Source organism: Panthera pardus, unplaced genomic scaffold (assembly GCF_024362965.1).
Source record: "Panthera pardus isolate Hobbes unplaced genomic scaffold, ASM2436296v1 HiC_scaffold_11, whole genome shotgun sequence".
In the NCBI taxonomy this organism is placed as follows: Eukaryota; Metazoa; Chordata; class Mammalia; order Carnivora; family Felidae; genus Panthera; species Panthera pardus.
In genome coordinates this window covers 83924085-83940611 of record NW_026526666.1, presented here as the reverse complement: position 1 = coordinate 83940611, position 16527 = coordinate 83924085, and the positions used below count along the sequence as shown (strand labels likewise).

Below are 16527 nucleotides of genomic sequence, written 5' to 3'. Positions count from 1 at the left end.
TCTCTTCTGTTTGGTCCCCCTCCCTGTTTTTAGATTATTTTTGTTTCCCTTCCCTTATGTTCATCTGTTTTGTCTCTTAAAGTCCTCATATGAGTGAAGTCATACGATATTTGTCTTTCTCTAACTGATTTCACTTAGCATAATACCCTCCAGTTCCATCCACGTAGTTGCAAATGGCAAGATTTCATTCTTTTTGATTGCCGATTAATACTCCATCGTATATATATACCACATCTTCTTTATCCATTCATTCATCCATCGATGGACTTTCGGGCTCTTTCCATACTTTGGCTACTGTTGATAGTGCTGCTATAAACACGGGGGTGCATGTGTCCCTTCGAAACAGCACACCTGTATCCCGTGGATAAATGCCTAGTAGTGCAATTGCTGGGTCGTAGGGTAGTTCTATTTTTAGTTTTTTGAGGAACCTCCATACTGTTTTCCAGAGTGGCTGCACCAGCTTGCATACCCATTTTATTTATTTTTTTTAATGTTTATTTACATTTGAGAGAGAGAGAGAGCACAAGCAGGGGAGGGGCAGAGAGAATCCCAAGCAGACTCCAAGCTCTGAGCTGTCAGCACAGAGCCCAGTGCGGGGCTCGAACCCACAAACGGCGAGATCATGACCTGAGCCAAAGTCGGACGCTTAACCGACTGAGCCCCCCAGGCGCCCCGAGATGTGCTTTTTACAAGCTAGTTCCAGGGGCGCCTAGGTGGCTCAGTCGGTTGAGCGTCCGACTTCGGCTCAGGTCATGAGCTCCTGGTTTGCGGGTTTGAGCCCCACATTGGGCTCTGTGCTGACAGTGCAGAGACTGCTTCACATCCTCTGTCCCCCTCTCTGACCTTCCCCCACTCGCACGCTCTCTGAAAAATAACATCAAAGAAAATTTTTTTTTAAAGCTAGTTCCAAGCCACAGGGGACGGAGCCAGTTTTGGTAAGAGGGAGCCCAGTAGCAGTGCCCTCGGCCCTCCAGGCCTTGACCTGGAGAGGGAGAGGGCAGGTGAATCAGAGATGCTTCTGCCAGTGAGTACCAAGGTTTTATTTTTATTTTTATTTATTTTTTTTTTAATTTTTTTTAACGTTTATTTATTTTTGAGACAGAGAGAGACAGAGCATGAACGGGGGAGGGTCAGAGAGAGAGGGAGACACAGAATCTGAAACAGGCTCCAGGCTCTGAGCGGTCAGCACAGAGCCCGATGCAGGGCTCGAACTCACCGCCTGCGAGATCATGACCTGAGCCTAAGTTGGACGCTTAACAGACCGAGCCACCCAGGCGCCCCAGTACCAAGGTTTTAGAAGAGCTGTTAATGTGGCTGCAGGCTTGACCGTGTTACCTGGCCTCCTGGCCTCTGCCCCTCAAAGCAGCTGGTGAACGAGAGGCAGAGAGGTCAACAGGGAAGAGCTTGAGCTTTGGGGTCAGGCTGGGCTTTGAGTTACATCTCTGCCTCTTTGTAGCTGGGTGACCTTGGGCAAGACACTTAACCTCTCTGAGCTTGCACCTGCAGTTCTCTAAATCAGGATAATAATCTGCCTCTGAGAGTTGCCAGGAGGCTCCTTTGAGATAAACTGTGCTGAGTGGAGCTCACAAAGGGTTCACACTCTTAAATGCTCCAGAAATGGCATAGCACGTTCTATGAATCTGAATACTGTGGCATCTAGGAGAGGGGGCGTGTCCCCTTTTGAATGAGTAGAAGACACAGGTGAAGCAGAAGTTCTAAAGCTGTGTGGCTTTGGCCTTACTGCTCCTCAGTCTTCTCTTCCATAAAATGGGAATAATAAGAGCACCCCCTCACAGAGTGGCCTGAGATAACGCAGAGAGAGCTCTGGGCACAGAGCCCAGCACTCAATCAGAGGGGAGCAGACAGGAAGGTGTGGCCCCTCTATAAAGGGAGAAGCTGGACTCATCATCTAAGAGGACCTCCAGCTCTGAGTTAGCAATGAGTTCCATCCTGTCCCAGGTAGAGACCAGACTTGCTGCTACACCAGCCTGTCGCGCTGGAGGGCAGTGGCGAGGATGTGACAATCGGGCTCTGAGCGGAGGGGGACACTCCTGCCTCTGTCAGGTAGTCAGGGGCTCACGTGACCTCTCCTTTCCTCTGCCTTCTGGGTGAGCGTCCATACTGTCCCCGTCCCAGATGCCCACACGGCATATTTGGTTGTAAACTCAAGTCTCAGACCACAGACTTTCAAGAGCAGGAGGTTCTGACCTATCCCAAACCCCGGGCCGCTGCAGGTCAACTTCTTCAAATCCAGAAAAAAACTAAATCCTGTTGGGTCAGAGAGTAAGAACTGCCACCAGCTAACCCTACCTGGAGTTGCATTCGGCAAATATTTATGAAGCACCCACAAAGTGCCGGGCACAATTCTAGGTGCAAGGTCACCCTGGGGTACAAAGTATGCCCTCTGCTGCAAGTCAGAATCCCGAGGTTCTGGAACTCACTTCCTGTGCATCTTTGAGCTGGCCCTGCCCTTCTCGGGGCCTTATTCTCTCCAGTCTGTGAAACTGGGAGCTGGAGAGGAGATTGTTGAACTCCATCAGTAGTCTTCAGGTTATCTATCGAGGCTCTGCAGTGGCGGACCGACAGTCAGGTGGTGAGTTCCCTGTCCCTGGCAGGGGTGAAGAATTTGTAAGTTGGATGACCCCTTGGATGTGTGATGGATCTGATGATGATCCAGGTCCCTTGGAAACCACCAGATGCTGGTTCTAGGTCCTGAGAGGGCAGTGGCAATAACATAAAATGGTATCTGTTATGAATAATGAAAATCTGGTGGGCATTTTTGTGCTCCTAGCCAGTTGCTTTGCCTTAATTCAGCATGCTCCCCCTCACCCCATCCCAAGTCACAGAGCCTGGCCGAGCTCTTTACCACCACGTCCACTCTGGCTACCCCGTTGCTCTAGAAAGGGAGGCAGCCCTGGGATTTTCAGGGTAGTGATGGCTCCTAAGCCTCTTTTTTTTTTTTTTGAAGGTGGTGGGGGGTAGGTTCTGCAGCCCCAGCCTGAGTCGGAGATGTGGGTTTTCAATTACACAATTAAATGCACAATTAGGCATAATTACCAGTGCTCAGAGCCCGAGACTGCTCATAATAGGCGTGTAATCTACTGCAGCCTCTGTTTATACTACTCAGCGCACTCCCTAATGATGCCAGGATGCCTTCACACCGCACGGTTGCCATGGAAACGAGCCCGCCACCACCATGCAGGGCTGACAAATGGTGTTCCAGTCCTGGGCCCCTGGATCGTTTCCGAGGCCTCTGCAGCCAGCCCTCGGGGGTGAAGGGGCTGATGGGGTGGGCCAGGAAGGTGGGTCACCCTCCCTGCTCTGTGACACACCCCGCTGGTTGGAGCCAGCCGGGAAGACGGGAGAAGGGAGCTTCAGCACCCCCCAGCCCCGAGCAAGCCTTAAGCAGGGTGGCCCAGGTGCGGGCGGGGAAGGGTCTCGTGGTGATCTGTTCAAGCTGAGGTGTGGACAGGGGGCCCTGCATACAGCTAGCTCCCACAGGGGCCCGGCTCTGCCCTGAACTGGCTCTGTGACCTTGGACTAGTCCCTGCCCCTCTCTGGGGCTGCGTCCCCACATGTGAAATGGACTGCAGGGTCTCTGCATGTGGGTATTCTAGCAGGGAGATTTATCGAACATTTCTGCCACACTGCTTACCGTGGTAGCCACGTTACCCCTGGGAGCGCACCCTGCACCCCCCTGCTCCACCCTGGTGTGGTAGACGCATCATCCGGGTGACACAGAAGCAGAATCTGACGGAAGCAGCTCTTCCATCAGGCCGCGGCAGAGCTGGGATTCAAAGCCAGGCAGTCGGATCCCCAAGCCTCCACTCTTGCCTCACATATGTGCTCCTGTCCCCCTGCAAGCAGCCCCAGGCGTGGACCCTTGTCACTCCCGTCTCCTAGATGCAGGGCTCCAGGGCTCAGAGAACTGAAGTCGCTTGCCCGAAGTCACACAGCAAGGCGCTGGCTGATGCCAAAAGCCAGGATTCCTAGCTTAGAGAAAAGTCGTGAAGGAGTAGAAAGATCTCCTTCCACAAGCACATACAAAGGATCCCCCTTGTCCCCACCTGGCCCCAGCTGCTGAGGAGGCACGGCGTCCTGGCGTCCCTCAGACCCAGCACTTCGCTTTGACCTTGAAAGAAACCTTGTCCTAGCTCTCCCTCCATCAAGCTGCTCACCCTGGTCACTGGAAACAGAGCCTGATTTTTTTATGCTCGTCTTTCTCCTGCATTTCTCTGTCATTCAGTACATTACTGCGGTCACCTACTGTGTGCCACCTCTTGGGGACGAGATGAATCAGACGCAGCGGAGAACCAAGGCTGGAGCACAGAGGCTTTGGGGTCCGATGGGCCTGGGTTCAAATTCTGTCACTTAAGGCGTGATTTGGGGCAAGTTGCTTGACCTCTCTGTGCCTTAGTTTCTCCACCTGTGATGAAGGCACCAACCTGTACTGTGCAGGTTTGTAACATTATTAGCAGTAGTAGCCGCCACTTACGAAATGCCTACTCTGTGCCAGGCACTCGGCTAAGGCTGTTGCCTAGTCTACCATTGCCATCTAATAGATGAAACCACTGAGCCTCAAGAAGTGCGTGGCCAGGGCCACTGAGCTGGTGAGTGGCAGTGCAGACATCCGGTCCGGAGCCCTGCCCTTCCCCCACCAGGTGACCCGCCAGCATGGAGATATAAGTGTCCCTCCCACCATGTCCCTGGAGCACCCGGCTGTTTGGCTGGGTTCTTCTTAGGGAAGGAGGCATCTAGAGGAAAGCGGGGAGAGTCTGAGGGCAGCAGTGCCCATCTGGCCCAGCCCAGGGTTCCATCCAGCGGGATCTTTCCCCCATTGGCATCCTAACAGCTGGGTTTTCTGAGAGGAGGCTGTCAGACGTTACCTTTGCTCCTCCACCATACAGGCAGGAAGACCCCGGTTTGCCCGAGGCCATAAGTCAAGTGGCAGCGCTGGGACTGGGACCCAAAGCCACTTTAGGAGATTTCTTGTTACCTTCCTTCTACCCCCTGCTCGTCCTTTGGAGAGAGAGGTTTGGGGCTGTAGTGTGCACGTCTGTGTGTTTGTGTGTATGTGTTCAAAACTGCACACAGCTGCATGCCCAAGCATTTGTGGGGCAGAGACACTGGCACGTAGAGATTTGTGGATCAATAAACATCCCTTCCCGCTTCCTCCCTCTTCATTTATTCATGAACTCTGAACTCCTTGGCTCCAGAGAAACTGCCTGGAAGAAAGCAATTAGAGCATAATTAGAACCACTCCTATTATCAACTCTCAGTGGGAGGGGAAGGGGGGCTGCTAGGCCATGGGGGTGGGGGTGGCCCCGGAGTTCCCTGCAGCCCCAAGTCCTGGAGCCGCCCATTTAGCCCCTGCTCACCCCATGGAGCTCAGCCTCCCTGGAGTGCTGTGCAGCAGGGACTAAGGAGCCCATCCCTGGAGGCGTTCAAACACTTGGTAAAGACTAGGAAGGAGAGCTTTCTGCTTTGCGTGCTAAGTTACAGCAGATGATTGCCTCGTCCCTTCTGTGCTGGGCTCCTTGGGTGCTCCCTGCCAGGGCCTGGGCCGGGGGTTGCAGGAAAACAGAAGCCCAGCCTGGCTCCTGCTTTCTGGAAAACTCCTGTACCAGATGGTAGTGACTGAAGACTACACTGACAATAGGAAATGTAAATTACCTGCAGGAAGCAATTTACCAGGCAGTACTCGTTCGCCCGTCAGATGACTAGCAGTAATAATACCAGTACCAGAAGTCCGTGTTTATGGAGTGTTTTCTGGTCCCAGAGCCACTGTCTTCCCCACCAGGTGTCCCACCAGCAGAGAGAGGTCACCCAGGAGGCAGGGACAGGCTGTCTGGTGTAGGAGCAAAGGTAATGTCTGACAGCCTCCTCTCAGAAAACCCAGACTTTAGTATGTCAGTGGGGGAATGATCCAGCTAGACGGTCCCTGGCTCCCAGAGGGACAGGAAGACAAAGGAGGTGCTGGGTGTTGTGCTGCTGCCTCTCCTCCTCCTCCTCTTCTGCTTCTTCTTCTTTTTTAATGTTTATTTTTGAGATAGAGAGCACCAGCAGGGGAGGGGCAGATAGGGGGACAGAGGATCCAAAGCGGGCTCCGGGCTGACAGCAGAGAGCCTGACGCGGGGCTTGAACTCATAAACTGTGAGATCGCGACCTGAGCCGAAGTCAGATGCTCAACCACCTGAGCCACCCAGGCGCCCCTGAGCACCGTGCCTCTTGATTCAGATGCTTCTCCTCACTTCATCTTGCAGGAACCCTAGAGGGTGGAGACGAATATCTCTGACGTACAGGTGTGGAAACTGAGGCTTGGGAAGTCACAGAGCCTGCCTAAGATAACACAGTGCTGGCCTGTGGGTCTCTAGACTCCCCGTGCTTTATGCTCTATCAGGTTTGACGGGGTGATTTGCTCTCTCCCGAGCTTCAGGTTGGGCCTGAGTTGTTCTGAGCTTCCCTGTTGGGCCTTGGGAAGCCGTTGAATGCGTCTTTTGCATCCATCTCCTGGTTGAAGGTAGCATGTTGAATGCCCTTTGTCCCCTTTCCTCACCCCGTGTCCACTAAAGAGAGTAAGGGCCCTGCTGCTGATCTGGGCCACGCCCCCAGGACCAGTCTCGGCAAAGGAAGGTGAAGGCCTGGCAGATGAGGGTCTCGGGCCTCGTGAGAGAGGATCACCATGGATACGGGAGCTAGGGCTGTAACCAAGGAGAGAGCCCCCCAGCCCTTAGGCTATGGCAAGGAAGCTGTGTCTTCAGGATGTGGAGGGGGGAGACACTGCCACCTGGGGCCCAGATGGACAGAGGAGGGGATGATGAGCTAGATGCGGGCAGAGGAGGACTGTGGGGTCAGTGGTGCTCCCTCCTGGGAATGGGAGTGGGGTACGTGGGACAGCCAGGCCTCCTTCCATTACCCTGTCCCACCTGAGGGGAGGTTGCCATGATCACCCAGCTCTCCTTCGTTGACCCTCCGTGGGGCGCTGCCCCCTCTCCCCCAGTGACAGGTGGTCACCCTGGCAGCAGGCCCTGTGCCCAGCAAGGGTCTTGACTTCCCAGTGGCCCCTTCCCTCACATGTGCCGATAGATTGGGCATCGGACAGAGGCAGCGGCCCTGTCCCGGTGGAGGTGAGGGTCCACATGGGGCCAGCTTTCCGACGTGGGCCTTTTACCAGCCCCTCACCAGACTCCCCCAGTGACCGTAGTGAAGTGCCCCTCTGGACCGGCCTCCCTCTGTGTACAGCAGTCCATGGCTCCTTGTTGCCTTCAAGAAGAAGTCTGACGTGGGGCTTCTCAAACTTGAACGTGTAGCAGAATCACCTGGGTGGGGGGGGCTTCTTAAAATACAGATTTCTGGACCTTGCCCTGAGTTTCTGGTCTAGCCAGTGGGACACTAGGATGCCCAGGCAGGTCCACCAGCCCTAATGCTCACCACTTCCGGTCGCTGGGCTCAGGCCACATTGATTTAAGCACCCCAGCTGCACGTGCCTCACAGCACAGTGCCTTTGCATTTGCTGCACACTGTTGGACATAGATTTGTTTTTCCACCTCGACTTTCACGCCCTGGACTGGGAGCCTGGCGTCTGAGCTTTCTGGCCCTCCGTGAACCTGTGGTGCTTGATTGACCCCTGTGAGCAGATGGAGAGCCTGGGTGAATAATCACAAGCCTGCTTCGCTCACTCCGTCAGTCAGGTGGTTATTGGTGCTTACCCCGTGCCAGGTACTGTGCTAGGTACTGCGGATTCAGGAGTGTGGGAGGCAGGAGGGCTTCTATTTTTTTTTTTTTTATAATTTTTTTCTGATATTTATTTTTGAGAGCGCAAGAGAGAGAGAGACAGAGTACGAGCGGGGGAGGGACAGAGAGAGAAGGAGACACAGAATCCGAAGAAGGCGCCGGGCTCTGAGCCGTCAGCACAGAGCCTGACGCGGGGCTCGAGCTCGTGAGCCGCAGGATTGTGACCTGAGCTGAAGTCGGACGCTTAACCGACTGAGCCACCCAGGCGCCCCTGGAGGCAGAGGACTTCTTTTTTTTTTTTAATTTTTTTTTTCAACGTTTTTTATTTATTTTTTTGGGGGGGGGACAGAGAGAGAGGGAGACACAGAATCGGAAACAGGCTCCAGGCTCCGAGCCATCAGCCCAGAGCCTGATGCGGGGCTCGAACTCACGGACCGCGAGATCGTGACCTGAGCTGAAGTCGGACGCTTAACTGACTGAGCCACCCAGGCGCCCCTGGAGGCAGAGGACTTCTTAAGAGACGCTGGTCAGTGGGTCAGTGTGGCCTTGCAAGGAGTCTGTAAGCAAGGCATGAGCTGGGGTTTGCCTAGATTTCCCGATGCTAAATTCCAAGCCCTCTTCATCCTCCCGAGCTGCTCCCAGAGCCCCGGCACCTGTGTGGCCTGAGGCTCTGCTTTGGGAATGCGTCACCCGTGAGGATTCTCCAGTGTGCTTACCGGCAGGTCCCAGTCCCCTGTCCCGTCAGCCCCAGGCTCACTTTCAGGACCTGCCAGGGTTTTTCCAGAGGGCAGCGTGTGTGGCTGGTGTGTGTGCACCCCCAGGCCGGAGGACAAAGGCCGACTGTGAAGGGCGGGGGACGGGTGTGGATGTTGCCGACACGTATCCGGGGGGGTGTCCAGACCTGTGTGTTAGGCCCCTGCCCAGAAGGGAGACAGAAGTAGGAATGCTGACCAGGGCTGGCTGGACACTACTATGTTCTAGCACAGTATTCTGAGGAGACAGAGGGATTTAAATTCACAGCCCGGCCTTCCGGACCATGATGTCTAGAAGGGAAGATAGGACATATTTTATCTGGGAGTTTGTTAGCTTGGTTCGTAACTTAAATACTTAGACACACGGTGCTCTGTGGGTATTCTTGCTTTGGTCCTGAACACCCCCAAGGGTCTGGACTTGGGGGTAGGGTGCCTGCCGAGGCTCCCAGGTGCCTGATCTGCCTCGGGCGGTGCCAGCTGCTCCAGCCTGTCACTGCCTGTCTGCTGTCAGCAGCCCCATGAGCCCTCTGAGCAGACTGCTGTCCCCAAGCTGCCACTAGCTGTCATCCCCAAGATAGGCCACCGAGGAGACAGGATCGTCCCCTCAAAGTGAGAGACTGTCTGGGGCCTGGCCCGGGGCTCACACTGTGGCTGTTGTGGCTGGGACAGGCTGGGCTGGTTGGCTCCCCAGGCCTGATGGGATAGGATGGGGGGGGGGGGGGGCTCCGTTCATCAGGGCCTGCTGTGGCCAAATGTTGGACATCGGCGATCAGCCGAACCAGGCAATGGATGCTGAGACGTCCTGCTTCCGCTCTTCTCCAGGAACGTGAACACAGGCAGGTTACTCAGCCTGAGCTGTTTTCTTCCTCTGTAAACGGAGACGATCGTACCTGCCTCTTAGGGCTCCCGAGCAAACTCAGTGAGAGAATCCAGGGAGAGCACTCAGCACGGCGCCTGGCATTTAGTCAATACTTAGGACACGGCCGATAGAAATCACCAGAAGCCTTTTGGAGGGCTGCGTGCCTATAAGGCGCAGAGTCATGACTGCTTGCTAAATGGGAAGCTCCCAGGCCAGAAGCCTGATGGCTTCCCAGAGAACAACCCTCCAACCCTTTGTACAGATGGGTACACAGAGGCCCAGGAAGGCAGTGGAGCCCCATTTGTGAACTATTCTAGGAAGTGGGCTGACGCCATTTCTGGAAAGGATCGTGGTTAGGTGTGTGAATCCAGACAAAAATACCCTGAACAAAAATAAGCTCCTCTGCTCAGTCTGGGCAGCCGTGGGCCAAGAGTCGCAGCTAGAACCTTCCCCGTGCTCTCGATGTTTCCAGGCAGGAGCTACTGGGGAGCGGTGGCAAAGGTGCCCATCAGTGGAGGATGTGCCACTAAAAAAGTCAGAAAGTCCCAGAACATGGGACTTGACCCCCACTCTGACACCTGGGCCTCACTCTCCTCCTCTGGAAAATGGGGATGCCGCTGCCCTGGCGGGATAGTGAATCTCTTACTCATGGACTCTAGGGCCAGGGGACCTCGTTACTTCCCTTCTTTATGCTTCAGTTTCCCTGTGTGCAAAGCAAGGGTGATCTCAGTCTCTACCTGCCATGTCTCTGTGAAGATTGAATGAATCCAAGCATATGCTAAGCACTCAAGAGACACTCGGCATGTAAGTGTTAGCTATTATCTCTTAGTGTCACTTTGGGGATAAGATGAAATGCCACCTGTAAAGTGCTGGGCTCAGCACGCGCACATAGTAGGTACTCCCCTTCCTTCCTCCTGTGCACCCCGGGCCTAGAGACAGGCCCCGCCCCGTTCCCAGGGGGGCCCTCCTGCACCCCACTTCCCGCAGACAGCAAACACCTCTTCCTCCAACAGGTACTGCCTGCAGCCTTCTGGCCCAGGGCCAGGAAATGATTGCAGGCGGCAGCTCAGCAGCCTCCCCTCTGCACCTCTGCACTCCCCCCTCCTTTAATCTTCCTAGCCTGCCTGGGTGTGGGGGAAGGGAGAAGGAGGAGACAGTCTCCCAGGGCTGCAGGTATCTGTTAAAAGCTCTGGGCTCTGGGGTCAGACCACCTGGGTTCGCTCCAGCCCTGAGATCTCGGGCTCCTCTCCCTCCCCCCCCCCGCCACTCCCCCACCATAGCACAGGGATGATGGCCCATCCCTCACTCCTCACCCTGCTTGTGAGAGCTAAGGGAGATGGTGCATGCAAAGTGCCTGGCACGAAGCCTGGCCCAGAGTAAGCGTGTACAAAATATTAGCATTAAGACTAGTGCTAAAGTTCAGGGCCAGGCATTTTGAAGGGAAACACTTCTGCCCGGGCACCTGGGGGCACCCTTCTCACTGTGCAGACTCCCCCAGGCCCCACATGACCCCTGTCCGGCCCACTTGGGCCAGACCAGAGCAGAGCACCCCCTACCCCGAAGAGCGGATAGATTACCTGGAGAGGAAGAGGGGGGCAGGATGGGGTGGGGGTGACATTCCTTCCACTCATTTATTCCTTTGTGCCACAGAGGAATCAGAGTGGGATACCTGCACGGGTCAGTGGCCCTGTGCCTGATGGGAGTAAGGGCAGTACAGACGGAAGGATACCGGGCTGGTAGACACCGTCCCTCTCGCTGCTCCGAGCCTCAGTGTCTTCATCTGTCCAGTGGGGCTAATAACCCACGTGGGGGCATAAATCAGTCTGAGCTGCGAAGGGCTGTCCGGATGTTGGTGGCTGTGGTGATTCTCTGCTGGAAGAAGTGGGGAAGCTGGGATCTGAGCCCAAGACTGTTGCGGTAGTGGAAGGGGGACCCCAAAGCCCTGGGGGAGGGGTTCCTGACACCTCCCCCCACACACACTCCCCCACCCGGCAGACTTCCTCACCAGGCCTGTAGTCAGGAGGGGAAGTCAGAAGTGGCCGCTGTTGCCATAGCAGTGAGGCTGGTTTTCATCATTATTTTCTTCCTGCGAGCGTCCGTACAGGAGGTGCTGCTAAATAAGTCAGGGAATTGGATTTTTTTCCTCCCTCCGTCAGGTCACGTGACGAGCGGCTCAGTCAGGAGAAATGACCTGTCAGCTCCTTCCAGCACTTGACCCTCCGCAGTAGGTGCCTGACACCTCCAATATGATGCTTGACCCACAGGAGCCCTCCAAAGGGCTTGGTGCCTCCTCTCTGGATCCAGGCTGCTTTTCTGCTCGTCTCTGACACTGCCGTGTTGGCATCAGGCCACAGGATATGAGAGCCCTCCCAGCCCTTCCCTCTGGCATCCTGCTCCCGCTCATTCCCCGTGCTCCAGCCACAGGGGTCGTTTCTGGACCCTTCTACTTGCCAAGCTCCCTCCCACCACCGGACCTTTGCACATGCTTTCCCTGCTGCCTGTCCTTCCCTCTCTCCCTTCCCTTGCCAACCCCTCTTCCTTCAGTTCACTCCATCCAGGAAGTCTTTCTTGGCCACTTCCATTATAGTTCTCATTCTTGTCACCCCTCCTTCAGACACTTAGCATAACAGTAATTTGTGTGTGTGTGTGTGTGTGTGTGTGTGTGTGTGTGTGTGTGTGTGTGTGTTTGGCTCCCTCTCCCTACCCCACCCCACTGAATGTAAGCTCTGTGAGGCCCAGAGCTGTGTCTGGGCTTTTTTCTTCCTCGTCTTCTTCATCTTCTTCATTGTCGTCTTCTTTTTTTTTTAGGTACAATTCATATACATAAAATTCACCATCTTAGGGGCGCCTGGGGGCTCAGTCAGTTAAGCATCCAACTTTGGCTCAGGTCATGACCTTGCGGTTTGTGAGTTCGAGCCCCGCATCGGGCTCTGCGCTGACAGCTCAGGGCCTGGAGCCTGCTTCGGATTCTGTGTCTCCCTCTCTCTCTGCCTCTCTCCCGTTTGCGCTCTGTCATTCTCTCTCAGAAACAAACATACATTAAAAAATGAATAAATATAAATAAGTAAATAAAAATCACTACCTTAAAGTGTACAATTCAGGGCTCTTAGTGCGTCACACTCTTGTGTAGCCATCAGCACACTCTAATTCCAGAACGCCGTCAGCACCCCAAAAAGAAACCTCAAGCCTATTAGCGGTCACTCCCCATTTTCCTCTCCCACCAACCCTTGGCTATCCCACTAATCTGCTTTCTGTCTCTCTGGACACTTCATGTAAGTGGAATCATACAGTATGCAGTCCTCTGTGACTGGCTTCTCTCAGCATAATTTTTTTGTTAAGTTTACTTATTTTCAGAGAGAGTGAGTGCCTGGGGGAGGGGCAGGGCCGAGAGAGAGAATCCCAAGCAGGCCATCCGGACCCTCAGTGCAGAACCTGATGCGGGGCTCGAACCCACAAATGATGGGATCGTGCCCTGAGCCGAAGTCGGACTCTTCAACCGACTGAGCCACCCAGGCGCCCCTCTCAGCATGATATTTTTTTTTTAATTTTTTTTTTAACGTTTATTTATTTTTGAGACAGAGACAGAGCATGAACGGGGGAGGGGCAGAGAGAGAGGGAAACACAGAATCTGAAACAGGCTCCAGGCTCTGAGCGGTCAGCCCAGAGCCCGACGCGGGGCTCAAACCCACGGACCGCGAGATCATGACCTGAGCCGAAGTCGGATGCTTAACAGACTGAGCCACCCAGGCGCCCCTCAGCATGATATTTTTAAAGTTGATGCTTGTTGTAGCCTGTATCCGTGTATCATTCCTTTTTGAGACTTTATATTCCATGTATGGATCTATCACACTTTGTTTATCCGTTAATCAGTCAATCAACCTTTGGGTTGTTTCCATTGGGGCTGCTGTGACCAATGGTGCTATGAACATTTCTGTACAAGTTTTATATGAACTTTGTTTTCAATTTCAGGGTAACTGCCTAGGAATAAATTGCTGAGCCATGTACTAACTGCTTACTTGGGGGACAGGGAAGTGGCCCGTTTTCCATAGTGGCTGCACCATTTGACATTCCCACCAGTAATGCCACGAAGGTTCTAGTTCTTCACGCCGTCACCCAAACTTGTGATTGTCGTTTTTTTTTTTTTTTTAAGTTTAGATATTTAAGTAATCTCTACACCCAATGTGGGGCTCAAACTCACAACCCTGAGATCAAGAGTCACACAGTCTTCCCCCTGAGCCAGCCAGGCGTCCCTGTCTTTTTAATTTTAGATATCCTTATGGGTATTAAGTAGTATCTTATTGTGCTTTTGATTTCCATTTCCCTGACGAGTAATGATGGCGAGCATCTTTCCATGTGCTTATTGGCCATTTTTGTATCTTCTTTGGAAAAATTTCCATTCAAATCTTTTGCTCATTTTTTAAATTGGGTTATTTATCATTTTGTTGGGTGGTAAGAATTCTTTTTTAAAAAACTTTTTAATGTTTTATTTGTTTTTGAGAGAGAAAGAGAGAGCAAGTGGAGGAGGGGCAGAGAGAGGGAGACACAGAATCCGAAGCAGGCTCCAGGTTCTGAGCTGTCAGCACAGAGTCTGACGTGGGGCTCGAACCCACGAACCGCGAGATCATGACCTGAGCCGAAGTCGGATGCTTAACCGGCTGAGCCACCCAGGTGCTCCCCTCTTTTTTCTTTTAAGAATTCTTTATATATTCTGGATTCTAGACCTTTATCACATCTCTGATCTGCAAATATTTTCTTCCATTCTGTGTGGGTTGGCTTTCACTTTCTTGATGGTGTCCTTTGAGGTTCAAATGGTCTTGATTTTGATGACATCCAGCGTATCTGGTTTTTCTTTGGCTACTTGTGCTTTTGGTGTCATATTATCACATGCCTATTCCGAGGTCACACGTATGGCTCCTCCTAAGAGTGTCATAGTTTTAGCCCTTAACATTTAGGTCTGTGATCCACTTTGAGTTAGTTTTTGCATCTGGTGTGAGGTAGGGGTCCAACTTCATTCTTCTGCACGCAGATATCCAGGTGTCCCAGCACCCTTTGTTGAAGAGACTACGCTTTCTCCATTGAATGGTCTTGGCACCCTTGTTGAAAATCAATCAAAGGCATGGGTTTGTTTTCGGACTCTCAATTCCATTCCATCTCAACCTGTCAGCCTAACCTTACGTGAATACCACACCGTCTTGATTACTGTAATGTTACTGTAAGGTTTGAGATCAAGAAGTCTCACCCTCCAACGTTCTTCTTTTTTGAGATGATTTGACTATTCTAGGTCCCTTGAGCGTTCCTCTGAATTTTAGGACCAGCTTCTCTATTTCTGTAAAAACAAGTCGTTGGAATTTTGACAGAGACTGCGTTGACTCTAGCTCACTTTGGGAATATCATCGCCCTGACAGAGCTAGACGCGAATCCTGCCCCCACCACTCCCACACCCTCCCTGGGCCTCTGTTTTTACACGTGGAAAAGGACAGCTCTCAAGCGTTGGGAGGAAGACGCGAAACGCGCGGACATGAGGCAGTGTGTGCAGGGTGGGCTCCGTGCACGTCCCCGCGGGGAAGTCCCTGCTCTCTTCTCTGGGTTGTGCCGAACTGACAGTTGACAGGGCGGGCCCAGTGCAAGGTCAGTGTTCGTGGATGCTTGGGGGGTGCATGAGAAGCCAGGCGGAGAAGGGGCCAGGCTGGGTCAGGCAGCTGCTGGACTGGATGGGGTGGGTCGGGGAGAGGGCGCTACCTGGGGCGTGCACACCAGGACAACTGTGGTCTCTTCCACAGCACTTGAGTCCTCTGAGCCTGTAGGGGACCCAGGTCCAAAGTCTTCACTATGGGTGACTCATTGCAACTGACGTGGCTTTACCCGTGAGTACGGGCCAGGCAATGTTCTGAACGTTTTACACATGTTCCCTCACTGAGGCCTCACGACAATCCCATGAAATAGGCACTGTTATCATTATCCCCGTTTTATAGACGGAGAAGTTAAAGCACAGAGAGGTTAGGTTAAGTGAGTCGCTGAAAGTCACACAGCTAATAATCAGGGTAAAGGTAGGATTCAAACCCAGGCAGCCTGGCTCCTAGGCCACACTTTTAACCACGACACCGGACAGCTTCTCAGGAAACGAGCAACAGGGATCTGACCTTGGTATGAAACCAAAGAACTTCATTATCCTAATAATGACGATGGGGACACGGTACTTTACAATTTAAAAAGCACGTTATGGTATATAAACTGCTTTCCTGGTTGTGATCTCACTTGGTCCGCCAATTTCTCTGTAAGACAGGACATCATTATCCCCTATTTGCCAAGGAGAAATTAAGATCCAGAGAGGGAAAGTGACTTGTCCAATCAAGGAGAATTTATTGAGCACTTACTATATGCAAACTTCTTTACTCCCATTCTCATCGAGTCGGCCACAACCCCAGGAGGTCGGTATCAGTGGTAGCTGTGTTCCCATTTTACCGATGAGGAAACTGAGGCTCCAGGAAATGACTTTCCCGGGTCCTACAAGCCTGTAAGTGAGAGCTGGGACCCCATCCCAAGTCTGCCTGACTCTGGAGCTTGAGCTGATAACTACAGGGCTCTGGCCTCCTCTAATGCTGTGACTCCTGATTGTTTGGGTCAACCTTCTGGTCTCTTCCGCCTCACCTCCAGCCTTATAGCTCCTGCTGTCCTCAGTGCCTCCTTAATTCTCCCTGCCTAAGTGCCTGCTCCCTTAAAGGTGCTTTCCGCCGCGAGTTTTTTGGCTTAATTATACGGTGCCGTTCGTTGTACTTAATGGAGAATCTGATTAATCACCTTTTTATTTATCCAGAAGTCCATTGATCTGCAGCCAGCATCTTCTGGGTGAGTGTGTTTTTTGCTGGATTTGCTCCGCCCGGGTTGTCGTCCCCTCCATCCTATCTGAAGTGTTTTCTAAAGAGGACGCCCTCCTCCCAGGCTTTCACTGCCCACTCCAGAGCCTGCTGCGGGTCTCGGTAGTTGAGGCATGGGGCAGGTGCGGAGCCTGCTTGGGATTCTGTGTCTCCCTCTCTCTGCCCCTCCCCCCACTCACCCTCTGTCTCTCTTTCAAAGTAAACATTAAAAAAAAAAATAGTCAACACTTATGGAACGCTTACTACGTCAGACACTTGACGTACGTTGTCTTATTGAATTTTCACGGTAGTTCCAGCAAGTGTGGGG

The 16527-nt window shown here is 53.0% G+C and overlaps 2 protein-coding genes across 3 annotated transcripts in view; one reads left to right on the top strand and one right to left on the bottom strand.

Moving 5' to 3' along the window:
- ZCCHC17 (zinc finger CCHC-type containing 17) overlaps positions 1-15778 on the bottom strand; it is a 132677-nt gene extending 116899 nt beyond the window's left edge. Inside the window, exon 1 of the mRNA XM_053898322.1 lies at positions 15775-15778. The gene's annotated coding sequence lies outside the window, so the exon portion shown is untranslated. The remainder of the gene's footprint in view (positions 1-15774) is intronic.
- The window catches only part of NKAIN1 (sodium/potassium transporting ATPase interacting 1), a 40220-nt gene that overhangs the window by 6796 nt on the left and 16897 nt on the right, over positions 1-16527 (top strand). The window lies entirely within an intron of this gene.